The sequence below is a fragment of the Bos mutus genome, chromosome 3, assembly GCF_027580195.1.
Source record: "Bos mutus isolate GX-2022 chromosome 3, NWIPB_WYAK_1.1, whole genome shotgun sequence".
Lineage (NCBI taxonomy): Eukaryota > Metazoa > Chordata > Mammalia > Artiodactyla > Bovidae > Bos > Bos mutus.
In genome coordinates this window covers 43,118,152-43,127,711 of record NC_091619.1, presented here as the reverse complement: position 1 = coordinate 43,127,711, position 9,560 = coordinate 43,118,152, and positions in this window count along the sequence as shown.

The window sequence follows — 9,560 nt, the reverse complement described above, 5'->3', positions numbered from 1 at the left end:
CTCTTGAGAAATCTGTATGTAGGTCAAGAAGCAATAGATAGAACTGGACATGGAACAACAGACTGGTTCCAAATAGGAAAAGGAGTATGTCAAGAGTGTATATTGTCACCCTGCTTATTTAGCTTATATGCAGAGTACCTCATGAGAAACGCTGAACTAGAAGAAGCACAAGCAGAAATCAAGATTGCTGGGAGAAATACCAATAACCTCAGATATGCAGATGACACCACCCTTATGGCAGAAAGTGAAGAGGAACTAAAAATCCTCTTGATTAAAGTGAAAGAGGAGAGTGAAAAAGTTGGCTTAAAGCTCAACATTCAGAAAACAAAGATCACGGCATCTGGTCCCATCATTTCATGGCAAATAGATGGGGAAACAGTGGTAGACTTTATTTTTCTGGGCTCCAAAATCACTGCAGATGGTGATTGCAGCCACGAAATTAAAAGACGCTTACTCCTTGGAAGGAAAGTTATGACCAACGTAGACAGCATATTAGAAAGCAGAGACATTGTCCACAAAGGTTCGTCTAGTCAAGGCTATGGTTTTTCCAGTGATCATATATGGATATGAGAGTTGGACTGTAAAGAAAGCTGAGCACAGAAGAATTGATGCTTTTGAACTGTGGTGTTGGAGAAGACTCTTGAGGGTCCCTTGGACTGCAAGGCGATCCAACCGGTCGGTCCTAAAGGAGATCAGTCCTGGGTGTTCATTGGAAGGACTGATGTTGAACTGAAACTCCAATACTTTGGCCACCTGATGTGAAGAGCTGACTCATTTGAAAAGACCCTGATGCTGGGAAAGATTGAGGCAGGAGGAGAAGGGGACGACAGAGGATGAGATGGTTGGATGGTATCACTGACTCAATGGACATGATTTTGGGTAGGCTCCAGGGGTTGGTGATGGACAGGGAGGCCTGGCGTGCTGTGGTTCATGGGGTCGCAAAGAGTAGGACACGACTGCTACTTGCTATTTTTATTTGATGTTTTATTTAACCATCATATCTGACTTTGTTGATAAATGGAGCTGCTGTTCATTTCTTTAACTACCATAGATCATTTCATTACAGGAATATATCATAATTTATTGAATCATTTCTTTCTTGGATGTGCATCAGTCGGGGTTCAGTACAGGAAACAAATAGCTATATGTATATTAAGCATGTACAAATAACATATAGGGAATTGGGGCTTACAAAACCATTAGAAAAGCTAAAAAGAGAAAGTTCTCATCAGGTATTTCAGAAATATCTTCCAAAACAATATGAAATTGGCCAACTAAGGTAGACACTACCTTGAGACCACTTCTGAAGCTGTACCCAAATCAGTTTGCCAACACTGTTTCTACTGCTTCCACCCCAACTTTCTCAACACCTAGGAAGCCAGGGAATAGATCCTGGAGTAATACTACTGTAGAGACAGTCAGTCAAACAACAACAGCAGTAGGCAAAACCTGTACATTTTCACTGCTTCGCTTCCTTTTAGAAATTACCAAGTAAAAGCAGAAAGATGGTTTCCACCTCACTTCCAAACCCCATGTGAACACATCTAAGTAATGAAACCAATTTGCGCTCAAAGTTCTAGCTGCAGTAGTGTCTAGTTAGCTTTCTGATTTCAAAGAATAGGAGGTAAACAAAATTTGAATAAGCTGATCCACAATATACAACACAGAAGAAGGTTACTCAGATTACTTCCAATTCTTTTCAATTATAAAAATTCTATAATGAGCATACCTGTATGTGTCTCTGTGTTTTTATCTAGAGAAAAGACTTAACTGGAATTTCTGAGTCAAAAGTATCACATTAATCAGCTCAGCTTGCTATAGCAAAATAACACAGACCGGATGACTTAAATATCAGATATGTATTTTCTCGTGGTCCTGAAGGCCAGAAGTCCAAGGTCAAGATGCTGTCCGGGCAAGCTTCTTATGAGATCTCTGTGCCCAGATTACAGAGAGCCATATTCTCATTGTATTCAAACAAGGTCTTTCTTCTGTGCACAGGAGGACGCAGACAATCATTTGGGGTCTCTTTATTAGAAGGACTTTTATTATAAGGCCATCAGTCTTATAGGATTAGGGCCCTAATCCTTGTGACCTCATTTAACCTTTATTACCTCTTGCTGCTGCTAAGTCGCTTCAGTCGTGTCCGACTCTGTGCGACCCCATAGACAGCAGCCCACCAGGCTCCCCCGTCCCTGGGATTCTCCAGGCAAGAACACTGGAGTGGGTTGCCATTTCCTTCTCCAATGCATGAAAGTGAAAAGTGAAAGTTAAGTCGCTCAGTCGTGTCTGAATTATTACTTCTTGATAGGCTCTATTTCCAAATATTGTCATATTGGGGATTTGGGCTTCAATGTATGGATTTTTGGATAAAGGCAATTCAGCCCATATTATATATGTAAAATTTTTATTTGCCAATTATTTCTAGGTTTCTTTTTTCTAATTACTATCAAATTGAGTCAAATATATCAAACTCTCTAAACAACAATGTTTGAAAAATTTTAAAAACTTTGAGATCTTAGATAATTACATAGATAAAAAATGAACTTTATCTATTTTTTTAATTATTATGTTTGAGTATCTTTTTAAATACTTAAAGTCCATTCACACACACACACACACACATATATTTACATATACACATTTTTCTGACAAAATAATTGAGTTGAAATGGTCAGAAAGTCTTCAGTGTTATAGAAGATAAAGAACTTAGAAATAATCATGAAGAACACATTTGCTCAGGATGGCTGTAGGATTTTGAATATAAGGAAAAACTGTAGACCTAAAGCCAAAATCATGTCTTTAGGGAAGAGATAGATAAGTAAATGGATGGCATTACCAAGAATGGGAGGAGTACGCTCTATCCCCATGCCCTATGCCTGAATGGCTTTTGATATGCAGGTTCACCCAGCTAACAAATACTCTCTAGATTCATATGAAAGACTATATGCCAAGGTTTCTGCCTTCAAAGAGTATGTAGTCAGAGCATTTACCAGTATTGTCACAATTAAATCACTCTTTTGATACAACCATTCAAAAGAGAAATATTCTTATCTGAGACTTCTACACATAAAATTATTCTTATCTTTAAAAAAATAGTTCTACCATATAAGATCAAACATTTACATAACATATTTAAAGCAATATTCAGTCTCATGATAATAACTGCAATTTTTTTCAAAAAGATAAGGTCAAGGTTAAAATTGTTGTTTAATACTTATAAATATTCAATAGTGTTGCTTCTGTTCTCAAAGAATATTAATAATTCACTGCAATTTTTTCTCTTTTTTCCTAGAGCTATTAAATGTGAGAGTTTTAATGTACTTATTTATTTATCCCTCTTTTATGCATTTATTTGACATCATCATTTTTCACGGCCCAGGTATATTAAAGAGTTGATTTTTCAAACAAACACTCTTTAATTTTAAGAAACTGTATCTAATGTAGGTCATATAAAAATATTTCCCCAGGCCAAAGTGTTTATACTAAGTTCTGATGCTAAGGAAATTTCTTGACAAGTTTCTTTTTGAAACAAAAATGCAATTTTAAGAAAAAGAAATGAAAGATTTCCCTGGGATCATGCCATATTACAAAAATTGTATCTTTCAAACTCCGCATCATAATGAAAGGAAGTAAAAACTACTCTAGCTCTGAGCAATTTTTTAGATGGTTTGTATTTACAGAAAGTGAGCATCAGCAACAATTTCCAGAATGGCTACATGAGGAGATCCACAGACCTGCTTCTCAGAAAAACAACGATCGAGCCTGTGCATTGATTCCATCTCTGGCCACCACAATCACTTAGTTCATGGGCCCATTAAGCAAGAGATGTGACAGCTGGGAGGAAAGGATGACTGACTTCCCCAGAGTTGATCATTTTGTTCACCTGATCACTAAGAACCTCCTCTGCAATAGTGGTCCTCTGGCGGACATTTCACATTCACTAATACCTCTGCAGTCTGTGCCCATTCTAAAGTCCATCCACATATTTATTCTTCCGTAAGCTTACTTTCCATCAATTTTCCAATATTGGTCCTTTCAAATCCCTGACCAGTCCAACCAAACCATTTGCAACTACCCATAAATTAATACAGACCGGTCTGCAAAACAGGCTCAGGGGTTTTCTTCTTTCTAAGAAGAAATCCAGAATGCCATTTTTGCAGGGTTTGTTTTTCTTTTTTCCCCTGGAATAATTCCTGTATTGTTTGCCGTCCAGTAAGGAGATAACACCATAGAGTCATTTGAACAGGGAAAGTTTAATATAAAGCTTTATTAACAGGGGATTGGAGTAAGGAGGAATTGGCTACTGAGAGTTAAAAAGAATTCTAAAGAATCCAGGAATAGCAGATATAAGATGTGGTCTCTACACCTATGGCTGAAATAAGTACCTAAGAAAAAGCCTTGTTGCTGTGGTTGAGATGCAGATGTCATCAGAAAGAACACCACCTTGGTTTCCTGAATGGTAAGTCAGTGAATTCACTCGTTAGTGGAACCTGTTGGAAGTCCAGCCTCTGGGAGGTGCTGAGCCTCAGAACTTGTTAGGCATCAGGAAAAACTACTAGACACTGTCAGCCAGGGGCTGGTAGGTCTCGGTCTCCTGGAGGTAAGTGCACTCTCAGGTACAGCACAGACTGGTCAGTTCCGGGCTGGCTCTGCAGGACAAAGGTTAGGGAATGGCTGACCTCCAGTGCACCTGGTGTGTGTCCAGGGCTGGGACTGCGGAGAGGATATGGGGTGTAGCAATCTGGGCTGAGACTGCCACAGTATTGGGATTTCTAGACTCGGCCTCTGCAGCTGCATGTGTCTGAGCGAACATAGTGAAACCGTGTGTCCTGCAGGAACTTTACATTCTAGAAACTATGCAGGGGCTGAACAGAGGAGGAAAAAAGCTTTCTGCAGGTCACTGGCTAAGAGAGCACACCCAAAACAGGAAAAGAAAATGCTTTCTCCTCTAGTGCCCTCCCAAGCCCTCTACTGACAAAGCTTAACATTATGCTAGGGTGCAAAGTAGAAATATTTGTAAGGCCCAACACCAGTATTACGGGGCTTCCCAGGTGGTGCTAGTGGTAAAGAAAGTAAAAGTGAAAGTCGCTCAGTTGTTTGCAACTCTTTGTGACCCCATGGACGACACCGTCCATGGAATTCTCCAGGCCAGAATACTGGAGTGGGTAGCCTTTCCCTTCTCCAGAAGATCTTTCCAACCCAGGGATTGAACCCAGGTATCCTGCATTGCAGGAGGATTCTTTACCAACTGAGCTTTCAAGAACCCACCCACCAATGCAGGAGACGTAAGAGACATGAGTTCAATCCCAGGTTCTGGAAGATCCCCTGCAGGAGAGCATGGTAACCCACTCCAGCATTTTCGCCTGGAGAATCCTATGGACAGAAGAGTCTGGTGGGCTATAGTCCTTGGGGTCACAAGGAGTCGGACATAGCTGAAGCAACTCAGCACGCACACACCATTATTACAAAGCAGGCAACAAGAGTGAATTTAAGTGAACAGGTTAAAAATCAACCATCAGTTCATGATAACTGTTTTTCATTCTTGGATTTTTAGTTTTTTTTGGTAGCATCCTGTAGTTATTTTTATTCCTTTTATTTATTATATTTATTTATTTTTGGTGTATTGTTTAAAATTCTTTGGGGCTCTAATCCTTTAATTATTTTAATGGGTGTATGTGCTCAGTGCTCAGTCCTATCTAACTCTTTGTGATTTCATAGACTGTAACCCTCCAGGCTCCTCTGTCCATGGAACTTTCCAGACAAGAATACTGGAGCAGGTTGCTATTTCGTACTCCAGGAGATCTTTCTGACCCAGGGATTGAACCCATGTCTTTTGTATCTCCTGCATTGGCAAGTGAATTCTTCACCATTGTGCCACCTGGGAAGCTCTAATCCTGTTTTGTATAGTAACCCTGGTACATGGTAGATCATTTTCTTCAAGTATTTGATTTGGATTGTGATCTAATCTGCAGTATTGCTTTTCTGAAGTGGCTGTGCTAGAAGTGAACTGAAAAGAGGTTTTTCATTTGTTTGTGCCAGAGATTCCAGGGATATATTACTCAACCAGGGTTTCTTGTAGTTTTTGAATTGTGGCTTCCTGAACCATAGTCAGGATTTCAGGGGGAGAGGTCTCTCCCACTTTGAGCCTAGGCTGATCCAGAAGAGTTTTGTTATTGAGAGAATATTTTACAAATTTCCGTTTCCATTATTCTCTCATGACAATTCAGATTCATACCTTTAGATTCTTTAGGCCAATCCTAGCACCCCACCCTTGGGAGCTGGCAGAGTATCATTCAAGTGTTTAGTCTCATTCTCTCACTTAAGCTTTCTTTGTTTCTCCATGCTAGAAGTCAATTACTTCCTTGAAAGCTCATCCGTGCACTTAAAAAGATTCTTGTTATAGTTTGTTAGGATATTTAGCGGAAGGATTGTAAAATTATATATTTTGCTACAATCCAAGAACCAACAGTCCCCAAACATCCTTATAAGTCCTCTCCTCTATTTTTTAAGGCAACATGCATAACACTTTCTTTCAGCGAGTCTTATTTACCAGTTATTATTTACCTTGGGTAAGTTATTAAACCTCAACTTGCCATGGCAGCTACTACTCCTGGTCCTCCTGAAGCCCCAAGATCTAGCAGAACTCATTATTTGTCCTTTGTGGAAAAGATAAATTGGGTTTGCTTCTCCTGCTTTCCTCCCAACACAATCATCCATGAACTTACTGACTGCTTTATTTCCCATCAGATTTTGCATATCACATTTTTTCCTGATCAATTAAATCACCTCCAGCAAAACAAGTAATGCTTATGGGGTGACCTGTCTTATCATGGGTCTCATTACCAGAAACAGCTGACTTTATGAATGGTTGAATGGCATATTAACAGGCAGTTATGGTCTCAGGAGATCCTACCTGGAAAATATGAGAAAGAGGGAGCTTTTTGACAAAATGTATTTTCTCAGAACCAAAAATTAATATATATTAACCAGAATAAGAGCCCCAAAACCAAGGGACAAAACTGGGTAGGACATCTCTTAATACTATATCTGTATTTAAGGTTTTGTATTATAGTGACCCCATGGACTGTAGCCTGAGAGGCTCCTCCATCCATGGGATTTCCCAGGCAAGAGCATTGGAGTGGGGTGCCATTGCCTTCTCCGATTATAGTGATTGAGAGAATTTAGTACCCAACTAAGAACTTTTCCATTAAAGGACCTAGTGATGATCCTATTTAATGAGAAATTGGGACTGTTATTTGGCAATTTGGAGAAGGCAATGGCAACCTACCCCGGTACTCTTGCCTGGAAAATCCCATGGACGGAGGAGCCGGTAGGCTGCTGTCCATGGGGTTGCTAAGAGTCGGACACGACTGAGCAACTTTACTTTCACTTTTCACTTTCATGCATTGGAGAAGGAAATGGCAACCCACTCCAGTGTTCTTGCCTGGAGAATCCCAGGGACGGGGGAGCCTCATGGGCTGCCATCTATGGGGTCGTACAGAGTCGGACATGACTGAAGCGACTTAGCAGCAGCAGCATGTGGCAGTTTAGTACTTTTTATACCACTGAATACATAAACATGGCATGTTGGTAATTAAACTCTAAAATGTAGTCCATCAGGTACAAAATATCAACAGAGTTACAGCAGAACCACAGGAGGAATAGACATGTTAGAAGCGTGTGTGTGTGTGTATGTATGCGCTCAGTGGTGTCCAACTCTTTGTGACCCCATGGACTTTAGACCACCTGACTCCTCTGTCCTTGGGATTTTCCAGGCAAGAATACTGGAGTGGGTTGGCATTTCCTTCTCCAGGACCTCTTCCATACCCAGGGATCAAACCTTGTGTTTCCTGCATTGGCAGGTGGATTCTTTATCACTGCGCTACTTGGGAAGCCCTTTAGACTTAGAGCTACCCCAGATGTGAGCAGGTTTGGATTTTCCTCCTTTGGGGAGCCAGGGACTATATTCCCAGGAGTTTGAAGAATAGCTGAAGTATATTTAGCAGAAATTGGGGAAAAAATAGAAAGTATGTGAGGAATTGTGATTTTAATGTTGGTTGGCCAAAGGAATGAGTTGTAGTAGGGATTTTTTTTTTCTTTTCTTTTTTTTCTTTTGGCTGACCAGTATCAATCTGGACTTAATATGCTTAGAAATCTAATTTGTCTTTTAAATGTCTAATTTGTCTTTTAACCCCCTTTCAGGGTTTTGAAAGTAGAATAATTAACAGAGAAACAGGACTGTGGGCACTTTTGTGGTATAACAGCAAAGGAAGTTCTCAGAGATAGCTGTGGTACTGATGTGGGTATCAGCACCTGGAGTTCAGTGATATCACTGTCAGTGGTAGTGTGTGGAGGGGGTGTGATATCTGATGCTCAGTACTGGTGGTGGCAATGTCTGCCGTATTAGTTCCGTGGTATGAGTTCGGCTGTGATACAAGCTTGGTTTGTTCTGTCCATTTTCTGAGCTCGTCTCTATGCTTTCTGGCAATTCTCTGAGTCACAGTATCCTTAAGAATTTCCTGGTTCAGACTGCAATTCGAAAAACTTGAATCTTTCTCACTAGCCAATATGAGCTTAGAGAGGAAAAAGTCTTTTAATAACTTGTATCCTTTGTTTTCTCTTAGCAGAGAGCTTTTTTGGGTGGGTACATCTGCTACTGTGATTTATTAATAAATAATGTGATCTCTAATCTTAAAATGTTATAATTTAATAAAGAATGTAAGGCATTTACATGAAATAAATGCAATCTATTACATGAAATAAAAGTAAATGCTAAATTGGGAACAGACTGTGTCAATCAGAAAATCTTCCTCAAGGACATGGGATTACAGTTAACTCCTGAAGGATGGGCAGGAGATGGCATTTTGGGTACAGGAACCATAAAGCATAGGCAGGAGCTTGGATATTCAACCAGCAGGGAGACATGCTTGATTGAAGAAGTGTGTTTATGAACTGAAACCAATTTGACTGGTTAAGAGGCACATATCACTAAGGCCTTGTCTTCTAATCAGAAAGAAATTCTCTTACACGTCTTTTTCTGAAGTTAAACATGTTAAACATTAGGCTAAACATTTTGCCGCAGACATTTTAGAAGCCACGTTTGAATTAGCCTTTGCTCTATGTGCAAACTTCTTAGCTGTTCTTTCCTGGCTGATGGGAGAAGAGAGTTGGGGCGGAGGTGAGTAAGTAATACAACCTGAAAATAGTTCCAAATATATCGATTTACATTCCATTTTCCTTTATTTTTGGAATTTCTTTTTTAAAATTATTTTTAATATTAATAATAAGCAGCCAACAACTAAACAGTTACGGCTTTGCATTGGCAGTGTAAAGACTGAAGACTATTTCTCAATGGCAACGTCCGGACAGTCATGCTTGCTGTCCTTGACCCTTAGTACCATTCTTGCTCACTGACTTCAGAAAGACTTCCAGGAGTAAAGATACATTTGAAAGTGGCTGAAAATAGTTTTAAAATCCAACTTCCCTGGCTTGATAGTGAAATGACCACACAGTCTGGTCACTGGGTCAAAAATCAATTACAAAACAGAAGAGTTTTTGCA